Below are 15,369 nucleotides of genomic sequence, written 5' to 3'. Positions count from 1 at the left end.
GCTTCAGTCAGTATGTTCGCCCTCAGTAGAGAAAACAGCCACCAGACGTGAGTAAAATGGCACCAGCTGAGTTCCTCATTACGCAAGGACACCTTATACACTTCATACCAGTGTAAGAACAAGCCCCACCGAGCCCGTCAGCCTCCTGACTGCTGGTGGGGGCTGTGCAGCCTCCCAGTGAGGGACGGTGGTGGCAGGGCTTGGGCGGCAGCGGGAGCCCCAGCTGCCAGGCATGTCATGCATCCAGCCAGCCTGCTCCCAGGGAACTCCCCAGTGCTCTGCCCCAGCTACGTCACCCCAGGAGTAGAACGGGGGTTGGACTAGATGATCTCCAGAGGTCCCTTCCAACCCCATGTGATTCTGTGATTCTGTAATGTTAGCCTGCAGATTCGGACTCCTACATGCAGGTGTCCAAACATCAGCAAGGTGTCTGAACTCCCGTTACAGTCCACCGAGATCTTAGGCAGCTAAGCTTAGAGTCCAGGCTCAGTCTAGAGAGCTGATCAGCTCTTCCTAAAAAAAATACGTACATGGTGAGCTGAGTAGGCTCCAGTGACCACAATGGAAACTTAGGCATACACTCATCATCAAAAATGCCTCTGCAATCCAGGCAGCTGAGCTTGAAGCTGAATGTTTTTGCTGGGTGTTTTTGCTGCTTTCCAGCATAAAGAGATTTTCCTGCTCCATGGATGAGGAGAGGTGAGTGACCTGGATGTTACTTACAATCCTACATTTGCTACTACCATGTATACAAAAATATACCGAGGACAGCAAGATTGCAAACCAGAGTGACCTGCTCCAGAAATACAAACTCTTGTTAGGTAAAAGAGAACACCTATGCTCTGTCATCAATAGAACAAGGCTGGGACTTCTCAGGCTTCGTTCCACCTCTGCTAGAGCAGTGGTGCATGGAGTTGCCACCTCTCTGCCAAGATGCTGCATTGCAATCTACCTGGCTACTAAAGAACAAACATTACGATTCCACAGAGACAGATTATTATTTAAAATAAAGCCGCCATATACCACATACACAATGCAAATACATATAAATTAAAATAAATGATGTTTGCTCTCATTTATATTGCCTGGTGTATATTTAGAACAGCAAAACTTTTAGATTACTAGACAGAAGGAGAAACTGTTGAAGACCAGCCTTTGATCTCCACTATCAGTTTCTAAAATTGTTCCCCTCACTATTTCTGTTGCCATTTTCCTTCCTTCAAAAATTTGCAAAGCATGTCAAGTTGTTATCCTGATCATTTGTTCTGGCTTACAGATAAGAATGTTTTCTGTGTTTTGCTTTTTCTGCTTATTATTTGTCTTCATTGATCCTGACTGTGATCTTGTAGTTTGCCCATGTGGATTTACTATTTCATTATTTCAACTTTCCCCTTCCTTTTGTTCAGCCACTTTGAAACTACATTCATTCCTCATTTGTAGTCTTATGGTCTTGAGATTAATTTTTTTATCTTTCTCTGCTTTTCTCCCCACAGTTTTGCCAGCTGCACACCCTATTTTGTTGCTTTACTTCTCTGATTGGAGGATTGCTTTTTAATCTCTTCATCTGGGTCCCTTCCCTCCCACTCTTTCAGGATTTGATTACACCGTTACTTACAGAGACAGCAAGTGATTTTTACTGGAAGCAAAGCATATGACCTGTAGCATACCTAATACAAAAAGAAAACAAAGTGACTCATGAGTGAAAGGATGTCTGCCATGGTACAAGTAGATGTGTCTTCACATGTGGACATCTGAGGCTGTGGACATCTGAGGCTGAATGGGAGATGGATCTGCCAAACTAATGAGCCACCCAGTATCTCAGCTGGTAAGATCTAGCTAGTCTCTGGCCCTCGTTGTTGGGCTCAAAGTATAAAGAGTCAGAACAGTCAAAGAAATTCAAAGCTGGTTTGGCAGTCTTATACCTGAGATTAATTTGGCTTCTCATGATTATGAAAATAAGAGGATAAAAGCTGGGGACAAAGGCAAAGGAAAACAGAAAAGTAATGAAAGAAAGTAAGAGAAGAGTTATTTTGTCTTGTTAAGGAATGTATTTAGCATTCAATAAAACTTACATTGTTCTACAGGTCCTAATTCCCTCCCCTCTGAAATTATTGACACAGTTCTCACTGCCACCAGTGGTACGAAACAGATCCACAAATACGGTATGCCTCATTTCTGCACCAAGGCAGGATCTCAATTAAGCAAATGGTGTAGCTTGGAGACAACCATTAGCACACATACAAGAAACATTAAAAAAAAAAACCAACAAAAACCTAAAAATTGCAAATACCTATCAATCAAACTCACAGCATTGTACAACACTGAAAATTCCAGTCCTGGTTTTGTACATTAGCAATAGTGTGCTCAAGAATGAGAAAAACACTGTGTTCCTTGCAAGGAGAACAGTCATGTACTCCATACACACACACAGCTTTTAGAAATACCTATTCACGCTCTCCTTGGACCCGGGATATAATGTTTCAGTCCAGTCCGTGATCATCATTAAGATGAAACACTGGCTTGCCTGCTTCTCAGGGAAAGCAGCAGGTTTACAGAAATATGACAGGCGTGCATTTCTGCTGTTAAGGAGTGTGCCATAGCTTATGCTTGAGTGTGCGGTTACAAGATACTTTAATCACTGTTTTAATTAAATCTGGGACTACAGCACTGGTTTGCAAAGGAGAAGGAAATTTATGGATATAGAGACAGACAAGAACTTATTTTTGTTTATCCATACACTTTAAGGCATCACTGTCTGAATTTACAGCTCCCAATGAAGATCTTATATATCTTACAAATGTAAAAACTGTATTTTCTCAACGATTCATGATCTCATAGTCCTTTGCACCTGACATAACATTTCCCAAAGTGATGAAAGCTGGGTCTGTCTTCAAGCTAAATGGATGCAATAAAACCAGTTATGATCTCCCAAACAGATTCTGCAATATGCCTAGCGTGGTTCTTCATTTTATCCACACAGGCCTCCTGCAATTAGATTTACTTTTGAAGAAACTATACGTCCTTCCCCTAATTATCCATACTAATTTTTAAAACTAATTTTAAACTGGCATTTCACTTAATGCATAACTGGAATGAATGGGGAAATTCACAGCACTTTTATTTCTATTTCAAGTTTTCTTTAGGCAAGGATATTGGAACAACAGTGATATTCAAAGTGTGACATCTGTCATGATTGTAACAGCTACAGACTCCATTAAAAAGAACTGGAGGAAAAGCAGAGGTATCGCTTCCCCTCCCTCAATGATTTGAATATAATTATAGAGTTGTAAATTATTAATTTACATTTAAGGATGGTGAACATATATTTAAAAGGATAAGAATGAATATCTCCTTTGCATAAAAAAATAATGTTTGAGTTCTTTTTGTTTTCTTTAAGAATGAAAACGTCAATACATGAAATGAGTGTGTATTTGAACAGCTCAATAATTGTGTGTATTTGACTGATGCAATCATGTTACACATATATTATTGACTTCTTATATACTTTCTCCAGGGGAATGTCATTCTACCTGACATTTGTGAAGAAACATACACAAATTAGTTATTGAAACTGTGCCTATTACACATTTAAATTAGTAAACAAGGTTTATATGGTTGAAGTACAAAATAACTGAGTAGAAAAATGCATCCATAAACTGGAGGAAACAATTTTTGCTTAGGGATTGAAAGAACAAAATCCCCTATTCTCTATGCCAATGCTGAGAATATTGCCGTCTTTGAACCTGCATTAAGACTGATTTTGTGGCCACATTTCTGGAAAAATTCCACCATTAATCATTGTCATCATTATATTACTTTACAGAACAAAAAGATACCTCCCTTTCAGCATACATGTAATAAAGAGACCTTGTCCCACAACAACACAGACTACATGAGACACAGTTTGCATAGGAACTGACTGATGAAAAAGATGGTGAAAAGAAAGAATATTACCCTCTCCACACACAGTGATATTGAAAATTGGATCTTTATGTTTGTAAGCATGTAGACAGTACCCTGGTCTACAAGGTGTAGAATGTCTATCCTGTCCTCAGTGTCTTCCAAAGGTATCCTAGGCCCCACTTCTTTTGCATTTTTAGAGATTATGTTCATTCGTTCCCTCAGGAGAAATTAGGTGGGATACTCTTATATTCTTGTTAAGATTGTTAGACTGTGGGATCTTGTTAGAGTATATCTCCCATCACCCAGAAGTTATATTTTCACAGCCCATTAGCACTAGAAAATTATATCATAAAACCTTTATTCCCAGGCCCGTCAAAGTAACCAAATCAAAATATATTACAGCACTAATTTCACAGCTCTTACAATGCAAGAACTCTCCAAGGCTCTGTTAATTAAATGGCTAAGTGTCAGTGTACCATGGCCAGCTAGATGGTCTTGTCGAACTCTGTAACCTAGTATCAAAGGGAATTCTGAAAAAGTGTATAGTCCAGGTCCAGACCACAAAGACCAGCCAATGCTCCCCTTTGAACTCCCATGAGCAACACTGGGTTTCTCTCCTCTCCAGTGGCTGCACGGCCAGCAGTCAGTCCTGCAGGGACTGGGTGATGGAAAGTTGCAACCTCCTGCTCCACAAATTGCTGTCTGACAGTTTCTGAAATGAGCAGAAAACTTGAGAGCATGGCTTAGCTGGCTCAAGGAACCAAGAGGAAATGCAGTAATAACAGCAGAAACATTATAGTGCAGGAAGCACTTAAGATCCACTGTTTTGACTTTGCTGTTCTTTGGGACTAAGGATCATGACTTCATTGTCAGAGGTGGACTTTGTGGTCCAGGGTGGACAAAGTAATGAGACCAACCCCTCAGTACCCAAAGTAGTTTACTGGATATGCCCTTCAGGTGAGCAATACAGCTATACATTTATATTATAGCTTGGCTACCTCGGCTACTCCCCTTAGCCAACGTCCTGGGAGCACAACACCAAGAAATTGGTTGGTCTTAAAACTGCTTCAGAAAATGCAGTGTTCTGAAAGAAATCCTCTGCGTAGCTTTAATACCCCATAACTCAGACTTTCAAAAGAAATTAACCTTTGGGGTTGTAATAGGATCTATGTTATTATAGAAGATGGGCAATAAACTCCCCAGCCCCTGAAGCTGTTTCCTCAGGACGTTACTAAGAACGCCCCACTGACATGAGTATGCTTTACACAAAAGTCAGGCTAATGAAGCAGTACCTCCCACAGCCTTAACCTTTCTAAATCCAACAGAAGCCAAGAAAAGCTAATCTGAATGTTGGCACTTCTCATTTTTATGACTCGGCGGCGTTCCCTCAAATGTCGCATCAACTGCTAACTGTTCTGCCTTTGTCTCCTGAGAGAGGAGACCATATATGTACCTTTGGTATAAAGGGGCGTAGCAGTCTACGGGGAGGTGGCATGCATAGAAAGAACTTCTGCCCCCCTGGACTCCTGGGCATGCTCAAAACAGCCTTATATCAGCCCTAATATCATCAAATTCATATAATGTCACAGGTCTGGCACTGCTGGACCATAGCCTCTTGTGCATACCTGATGCTGTAGGGAAAATTGCTATAGCACTGCAAAAGGAAAAAAAAAAGAACATTTACTTCATGCTGCATGCATGCTTATGTGGACTCTCACAAGATGCTGCATCCTATGACCTCCACCTGGACACGGTTCATGTTCTGTGTAACAAAACTGAGAGTAGAAAGGTCATTTGTAATGAAGGAATTGTGTCTATTTATAGAATGCACTGAAAGATTTATTTACACATTGCTGATAGGCAGAAAAAGGAAGGTCTGTTTGGGGTTAGCTAGCAAATGAAGACAAAGTCCAAATGAAAATTACCAGATTACAAAGCTTTTGTCTGCTCTCATGCATAGTCTGGCCTCTTGCTATTTATCTACCCGTTTAAAAGCATTCACAGCATTATCTGCAAAAAGACCATTTGAAACCCACCCTTCGGCATTTTCTCTGATCACCCCTGCTCTAGTGATCATCTTCATCAAGTACAGAATTTAGATGTAACACGCTGTGATATCAGAGTTTAAATGCATTAAAGACTGTTGTTAGCCTCTGAGGCTAAGTCCCCATGTAATTAAAATGGGCCAGTGCCTAGGTTTGGGCACATAAGAGCAAGTGGCACAGCACAGACTGTATAGAGAATGTTCTCACATAAGGTGTGTTATCAAAGAAGATGGGCAAAGGAAAATACTCCCTCATGTACCACGCTCAGAAATACAGCAGCAAGAATAAATATTATAAATGATGCTTCGCTGAAATGATAGAACTTCATGCAGCAAAAAAAAATCCCAGGTTAATGAAGTTGTGACACACATACATATGACCAAATATAGCTATACACTGCATATATATGTGCATATACTGCTGAACTCTCTTCCATGATTAAAAAAGGGTGGCTTCATCCACACTGCCTCGTAGTAACAGGCAGTGGCCCCCAGACTGTGCCCAAGCATTGCCTAGCTAGCTTGCTGACAATGAAGGAGCGTGGACTGTCGTGTACCGGTGCTTCAACCTGTGTGCTCTCACTCTGCTTTTTGGTTTCTTTGTAAAGTGGTAGTCTGAGATGTCGTAATACAATTTGACAAAGGGCCCTAATGCAGGGACTGCAAAAGGAACAGGTATACAGATACCAGAGGGACTATGGCCCAAGGCACGACTTAACTTGTGCCTGAATTTGACTATCAGCTGAAAACCCCATCCCCAGGGAAAGCTGGTTGCCTGTTCACCTCCTCTTGTTAGGCGGTATGTTCTCTTCTGACTCCGCAACCACATGAGGAGTCATTGCCCTTTTCTTTGACTTCCAATCTTGTTATCATGCAAAATCTTGAAAACTATAAACTCATCTCCCTTTTCTCTGTCAACAGGTCTAAGAGGTCTCAAGATCTGAGCCAAGAATATTATTGTTAGCTTTTTTTCTCTTGGTCACTTGCAGCCACAGTTTGTTCCACAGTGAGTGCTCTCACCCTCAGAATATTGCTGACAAAGCATATGTGACATTGTGAGAATATGTAAGAATTGAACAAAGTTTCAATCAAAAACTTCATGGGGATAGAAACACCAGAGTATCATATGAAATGCTATTCTTTTAGAAATTTCAGCTTTATAAAAAGGCCTAGATAAAGAACACAGAAGCTTTTTCTGGTCCTGAGGAACCGAAGAAGTCAACACTTCTTGAGTGTTTATCTGAAAGGTTGAGAACTTCTAAGGGTTTCTCCAGCACTAATTATGAGCTGATGAGGCCTTATTTGCAGTACAGGAGAAACAAGACACACATGGGAAAGGTGTTTAAAGTGTCTAAATCACACAGGAGCCATCCAGCTGGAGTTCTTTAACATGTTATTTTTCATTCTGGGAAAACAGATAATTTGTTGAAATCAAAGTGTTTTGTAGGAGAGCATGATTATGCTGAATCCATCACAAGAAACATGGCAGGTTTCCAAAGTAAACCCTCCTGGTTCCCAGCCATGCCAGGATGTCTGTCTCTTGGACTGCTACCCAACCTGTTTCTCCAGGTTCTCAGGACTCTCAGACTCTACAATAAACTGTCAGCAGTTTGCCAACCCTTGAATTACTGGATCAAAAAATCCACCCACTTCTGCTACAGGAACTTCTTATCACTATTTCAGTTGTTTTAGTCTTTGTGATGGTTATTTTCAAAGACACAAGAGTTTCAAACAGGAAGGAGCTGTAAGACACTGTGCAGCTAGTGGCTACAATATAATCGCCATCGCTGAAACATGGTGGAACGAATCACTCAAGTGGAGCACTTCACTTGATGGCTATAATCTGTTCAGAAGGGACAGGCAGGGAAGGCAGAGTGTGTGTGTATGTGTGGGGTTACCCTGTAGGTAAAAAAACGCAGTTGAAAAATACTGATAAACAGGTTGAGAGCCCATGGGTAAAAATCAGGGGTCAAGCCAACAAAGGAAACCTCACGACTGGTGTTTACTACAAGCTGCATGACCAAAGGGAGCATGTTGAAGAAGTGTTCTTACTTCAGCCACAGGAAGCTGAACTGTTTAGAATGTTTAGACTGAACATTAGGAAAGAATTTTTCACAGAAAGAGTGGTCGGGCATTGGAATAGGCTGCCCAGGGAGGTGGTTGAGTCACCATCCCTGGATGTGTTTAAGAGATGTTTAGATGTGGTGTTGGGGGATATGGTATAGGGGAGAACTTTGTAGAGTAGGGTAGATGGTTGGACTCGATGATCCCAAGGGTCTCTTCCAACCTAGATGATTCTATGATTCTAAGCATCATGGTCCAGGCTCTGATCCTGCTGGGGGACTTCAATCACCCTGACATCTGCTGGAAAAGCAGCACAGCAGGCTGTAAGCAGTCAAGGAGACTCTTGGAGAGTATTGAGAATAATTTCTTAATCCAAGTGATATACAGCCAACCAGAGGAGAAGCATCACTGCACCTGTTTCTCACCAACACGGATGAAGTAATTAGAGATGCCAAGATTGGTGGCAGCCTGGGTTGCAGTGATCATGCCCTGGTGGAATTCATAGTCTTGAGGGATATGGGCCAGGTGAAGATTAGAGTCACGGCCTTGAATTTTAGGAGCACAAGCTTTCAATTGTTTAAGGAATTAGTTGATGGCATTCCCTGGGAAACTGCCCTGAGGGAAAAAGAAGCTGAACAGAGCTGGCAGCTCTTTAAGGACATTTTTCTTAGAATGCAAGAGCTCTTGATTCCCATGTCTGAGAAATGGGGCAAAGAAGGCAGGAGACTGGCATGGCCCAGTAAGGACCTTCTGGTCAAACTAAAGTGTAAGAAGAAAATGCAAAGGTGGTGGAACCAGGGACATGTATCCTGGGAAGAATACAGGGAAAACACCTGGATGAGGAGAGCTAACGCACAGTTGGAGATGAATTTGGCAAAGGACACAAAGAATAAGAAGCGCGTCTACAGTTATGTTGGCCAGAAAAGGAAGATGAAAGAAAGTGTACCTCCCTGATAAGTGAGACAAGAAAGCTGGTGACAACTGACATGGAGAAGGCTGAGGTACTCAAGGTTTTTTGCCTCAGTTTTCAATGGTAATCTCTCTTCCCACATCTCTCAAGCCTCTGAACCTCAAAGCAGGGACTGGGGGAATAAAGTCCCTCACTTCAAAGAAGAAGATCAGGTTCAAAACCACTTGTGGAACCTGAACATACATAAGTCCATGGGACCCAACAAGATGCATCCCAGGGTCCTGAGGGAACTGGTTGATGCATTTACCAAGCCAGTCTCAAACATACTTGAAAAGTCATGGCAGTCAGGTGAAGTTCCCAGTGACTGGAAGAAGGGAAACATCATGCCCGTTTTTAAATAGGGTAATAAGGAAGACCCTAGGAACTACTGACCAGTCAGCCTCACCTCCATGCCCAGTAAGATCATGGAACAGATCCTCCTGGAAGACATGTCAAAACATATAGAAGACAGGGAGGTGACTAGGGACAGCCAACATGGCTTCACCAAGGGCGTATTGTGCCTGACTACCCTGGTGGCCTTCTACAATGGAGTGAGTACATCAGTGAACAAGGGAAGGACTATGGATGTCATCCATCTGGAGTTCTATAAGGCCTTTGACATGTTCCCCCCCCTCAATGTTCTTCCCTCTAATTTGGAGAGATATGGGTTTGATGGTTGGACTGTGGATGGATAACGAATTGGCTGTATGGCCATGTCCAAAGAGTTATAGTCAATGGCTCAATGTCCAAGTGGAAACCTGTAACAAGTGGTGTCCCTCAAGGGTCCCTGGGACCAATGTTATTTAATATCTTCACCAGTGACATAGATGGTGGGATCAGGTGCACCCTCAGCTAGTTTGCAGATGACACCAAGCTGGGTGATGCAGTTGATTCACTTGAGAAAAGGGATGCCATCCAGAGGGATCTTGACAGGCTTCAGGAGTGGGCCCATGTGAACCTCCTGAAGTTCAAGTGATCTTTAAAGGTCCCTTCCAACCCAAACCCAAATTCTGTACTTCTATGATTCATTTGTTTTGATAAATGTGCCATAAACACTATGTAGGATTAACTTTTGCTCCACATACAACACATGCATACATGCCCTACAGATTTTCAACAGATTGCTGTGCCAATGGAACTGAGGTCTATAGAGAGCTCTCTGGGAACAACATATGCAAGTCTACAACTCGTATCTTGTAACTAATGTTCACCCTGAATTCTGGCAGTATTCTCACTGGATTCACAAAGTCACAAAACTCTAGCCTTCAGAAAAGGATTTTTTAAATCCTTTTATCGTGACAGTAGAGATCACACTATACATAGATTTCTATCTATCAACATTTCTTTCACCACTGGTGACTAAAATGGTATTTCTTCAGCAATTATGGCAGCTGATTACATAGGAGAAGCTGCATTGGTACAACTATCAAATAGCTAGGTCATTTTGGCAAATGTCCCTGATGATGTGTACGAGTCTGCTCTGCCTCTTTGCTGGAGGTTGCTGTAACTGTGCTGACAGAGCAGAACGTGTGCCATAGATCAGCTGTTCCATTTCATAGCACATCCATAAGATGCTGTTCCATTTCATAGCACAGCATCTTAACTTAAATTGTTGATGAACTATGTATGCCCCAGGGCATCTATTTTTTATTTCAAATGGCTGAGGCAGAGGCCCTTTGTGTCTTCACCGAACTGTGATGTTTGGTGGTTACCTCCAGGAAAGGAGTGGTAACAAACAGTGGGAGGTTGTAAAGGCTTAACTCACCTCAGTTCTTTCTTCTATGACTATGAGTCAGGAGCCTCTACTTCTTCCAAATTTCTCAGCTGTTGGGGAAAAAAAAAAGCCCCATTGGCATCGTAAGGTCCAGAACAATGAATGCTGTCAAGACTGCACGTAAAACACCTCAATCTAGGGTCATTCTGCAGGTATCCTGTGCAGTTCAATGCAGGGTGTCTTAGGGAAAAGAGAGGTGGTGCGCAGCCACAAAGGTGAAACAGGCTGTGCCTTAACAGCATGCTGTACCCAATACTGTTTAAACAAAATCCTGATGCAGAGGAATTTATTCACAGTTTTGGCAGTCTCAGTGACTAAGTAGGGAACAGGTATGCAACCTGTGCAACAGAAAGAATGAAGGCCAAGTAAATCCTGTAGAACAAATTTTCACTTGAAATTGTTAATTAAGCTTCAAGTACCAAGGTAGGAAGACAGATGAAGTACTCTGGAAGAAGTCTGGTTTACTGCAGAAAGCTTTTGTTGTTACAGGGCAGGGGCTTGTAAACTGAATTTGTGGGAACAATCCCTTAATAAAGTTTGATAGTTCATTTTGCATGGCAGGAGGAGGCATTTGGGTAACTTCTGTGTATCACTGTAAAGTATCTTTGATAATATTAATGGCAGATGTTATTACAGAAGGGAACACTTTATACCACATTGGTCATAGCTGCATCATTCTCTGTCCTTCGTGTGAAAAAAGTCTGTTACTTCCTGTGATACATTTATGGCACCCTGATGTATCTTGCATTTCTAGCTTCTATTGCTAATTTCTGTATACTCAGACAACACTTGGCACGTGAAACAAGATGTAAGCGAGAAAACTGAGGATTTGGTCACTGATGCTTTTGTTAGACAAATACAGTAATCATTGTTTTTCTTATCACGCAAAAGAAAAGTAATATTTTAGAATACATTTACTAAATCCTTTGTTCTTTATGACTATCTGAAACCTTATGAAGGCTGGCAGAAGCTGCAGAAATTCAAGTAATAAAATTATCACAATATTTTAAGAAGAGCACGAGTACAAGTCTCCAGCTGGGTTCTGAACAAGCCTCAAATCCCACAGAGAGGAAGGATACAAAAGATGTGAAGAGAAATGTGACTGATGGTAGGACAAAAGAGAATTCCTGTCTTGCTTTGGCTTGTCAAACTTACATGCATGAGGAACTTTGCATAGCGGTCTCTTAGCTTTCCATTAGTAACATTAAAGTAGAAAAGGCAAAAAAGGTGTCATTCAAAATAAAAAAGTCTGATTTCTGAACTGTCAGCCACAGGTTGAGGATCTGCTTGATCACTGTGTCAGACCACCAGACTCCAAGCAAGCATCAGCTAGAAAATTGTTCTTAACTGGGGTCTCTCCTAATGGGGAGCACGCAAGCTTTCAGATCTTCTCTCTTTAGGCAACTGATTTCCCAAAAGCTACATGTCCACATCTTCCACTGATGTAATTACAGTTTGACGGTTTTGACTTTGCTTCCTTAACATAGATACTGGTTCCTGGCTCTAGATATTCCTGTTTTAAAATCTGTGCTCAGATTTCTGCATCATTCTTCAGTGGGGGATTTATAAGACCAAATCCAAAAGCCAGAACAGTAACGTAAATCTTCAGTTTCTTAAAAAAACAACAAAAAGTTCAAGATGAAGAAGAATGAATGTTTGGCAGTTGAAAAAGGAGGGGATACAAACAGAGAAGATATTTTTGGAAGCATAATTTGCTCTTCTCATCAATGATGTAAGCCGTTTTATTTCTGTTTCATTTCAATGTGCGTACTTGGGGATACACTAAAGTTCAAACTGTTATTCTGGATCTTCCTTTTATTACCATGCTTACAAACAACAGACTTGTATACTGCGGCTCTTTAAAACTTCCAGCTATAGGTTATTGAGTATGCATTGTTGTGTAGACAACCCGATATGCGTTACACAAACATAACTGAAGACTTTGTCTGAGATTCCAAAAACAACTGAAGACAGGACATAGAGAAAACTACCTGTATTTCCCTTTACCTGTGCTTTTTTTTTTTTAATTATTTGTCTTATAATTAGAACTTGTCTATATGATAGAAAAGAATTAGAGAAGAAATCTGACTGAGGATCTGCAAGTCATTAAAAGCTTTAAATAACCTGATGCAATAAATAGGTTTGGTTCTCATAGAAGTCTCTGTAAGTTTGGGTGCCTCCTTCACAGTTTTGTCTGTCCCTTAATCATGAGGGAACAACACTCATCTTCATCAAATACTTTTCTCCTACCTCCATATGTCTTCCAATCTGCTGCTGGGACTGATGACCTCAGATGCTCTCGATCCTGAAACCAAAGTTTTCCCTCGGTATTAGAGAAAAAGTACTGTAGGTAATGTTTCACTGAATTTCACTGAATCTCACTGCATTTTTAGAGTTGGAAGGGACCATAAAGATCATCTAGTCCATCTCCCCTGCTGAATCAGGATTGGATGTTGAAAGTACTGTAGAAACAAATTGCTTTAGTGCAAAGCAGGAGAGTTTTTTGAGGAATAAACCAGCTGAAACAGGAGTCAGAGGGTCAGACTACATAATCAGAATGGCATAACGGCCACTTTCAGAAGCAAAATATGTGAACCGTCACCCTATATACAAAACCTTGAAAACCCATTGCAAGTACCAAGCACCTCCATGGGACAGTTCATCACATGGGGAAGTACCCTGAGGTTCACTGTCTTTCAGAAACTAAAATACAGATTTTCCTGTGTCTTAGATCAAGCAGTACTTCACTGGCGTGTCAGTGAAAAGCAAAGCAGGCCTGCCTGCTGGTACTCAGGTACTCCAGCCCAAATCTGGTCCTGATGTAAGCCACTGAAGCCTCCTATAGTGATGCAATTGAGCTGAGAGAATGAAGTCCAGCAAGAAATAAGCATTTCACTCCCAGCCCCACCACTACCTCAATGAAGGTATTGGGCAACCCCAAACCCTTCATTTATTTCCCTGACACTGTCTCCCATAACATCCTCATTGGGAAACTAAGGAAGTGTGGGCTGGATGAGGGGACAGTGAGGTGGATTGAGAACTGGCTGTGTGACAGGACCCAAAGGGTAATGATTAATGGAGCAGGTTCAAGCTGGAGGCCTGTAACCAGTGGTGTCCCCCAGGGGTCAATACTTGGTCCAGCCCTGTTCAACATATTCATCAGTGACCTGGACGAGGGGACAGAGTGTATCCTCAGCAAGTTTGCTGACGATACCAAACTGGGAGGGGTGGCTGACACCCCGGAGGGCCGTGCTGCCATCCAGAGAGACCTGGACAGGCTGGAGAGCTGGGCAAGGAAGAACCTCATGAGGTTCAACAGGGAAAAGTGTAGGGTCCTGCACCTGGGGAAGAAGAATGTCAGGCACCAATACAGGTTGGGTGTGGACCTGCTGGAGACAAGTTCCGAAGAGAAAGATCTGGGGGTCCTGGTAGACAGCAAAATGACAACGAGCAAGCAGTGTGCTCTTGTAGCCAGGAAGGCCAACGGAATCCTGGGCTGCATAGGGAAGAGTGTGGCTAGTAGGTCGAGGGGAGTCATTCTCCCCCTCTACTCTGCACTGGTGAGGCCACAACTGGAATACTGCATCCAGTTCTGGGCTCCCCAATTCAAGAGGGATAGGGAACTACTGGAAAGAGTCCAGCGAAGGGCAATGAGGATGATTCAAGGATTGGAGCATTTCCCTTATGAAGAAAGGCTGAGAGAGCTGGGACTCTTTAGCCTGGAGAAGAGAAGGCTGAGGGGAGACCTTATCAATGCCTATAAGTATCTCAAGGGTGGGTTGAAGGAGGAGGGAGCCAGACTCTTTTCAGTGGTTGCCAGAGAGAGGACGAGGGGCAACGGGCACAAGCTGGAACATAGGAGGTTCCACTCAAATATGAGGAAGAACTTCTTTACGGTGAGGGTGACAGAGCCCTGGAACAGGCTGCCCAGGGAGGTTGTGGAGTCCCCTTCTTTGGAGATTTTCAAGACCCACCTGGATGCAGTCCTGAGTAACATGCTCTGACATGCTCTGGGCAATCCTGCTTCAGCAGGGGAGTTGGACTAGATGATCTCTATGGTCCCTTCCAACTCTAAAAATTCAGTGAAATTCAGTGAAATTCCCATCCATAAAATAAGACTTGCCTTAAGGTCAGCCCTTCCAGTCCTGCCTCACACTCCTCCGTCAAACCTTTTTTGACCGTCTTTTTGCAGCTGAACCTGTGTCTTGGACTGTCCGTGCCACCAAATCGCTTTCCTTTTTTTTTTTTTTTTTTGCTGTGACCTTCACCTGCCTTTACCACCGCCCGGCCTGGCCACGTTTCTGACCCCTGAGGCCTCCGGCCCCGCGATTCACCGGCGCCGAGGCGGGCGGCAGCTGCCCTCCCGGGGCCGACTCCTCGCCTCAGCCTGTCCCCGCCTCGCCCCTGGCTGCCGCTAGAGGGTCTCAGAGGGAGGCGGTCGGGCCCGGCCCGGCCCGGCCCACGCTGGGGCCACTCCCGCCCTACAGGTGGTGGAGACGGTCGGGGCGGGGGGGAACGGCCGGGAGGGGCTGGGAGCAAGCGCCTCCCTCGGCTGCCCCCTGACCTGCCCTCCATGTTGCCCGGCTTCCTCCCGCCCCATCACCTCCCCCCCCCCAATCCCAAACACGGCGGCGA

Source organism: Numenius arquata, chromosome 1, assembly GCF_964106895.1.
Source record: "Numenius arquata chromosome 1, bNumArq3.hap1.1, whole genome shotgun sequence".
Taxonomy (NCBI): domain Eukaryota; kingdom Metazoa; phylum Chordata; class Aves; order Charadriiformes; family Scolopacidae; genus Numenius; species Numenius arquata.
This window is presented reverse-complemented; position numbering follows the sequence as displayed.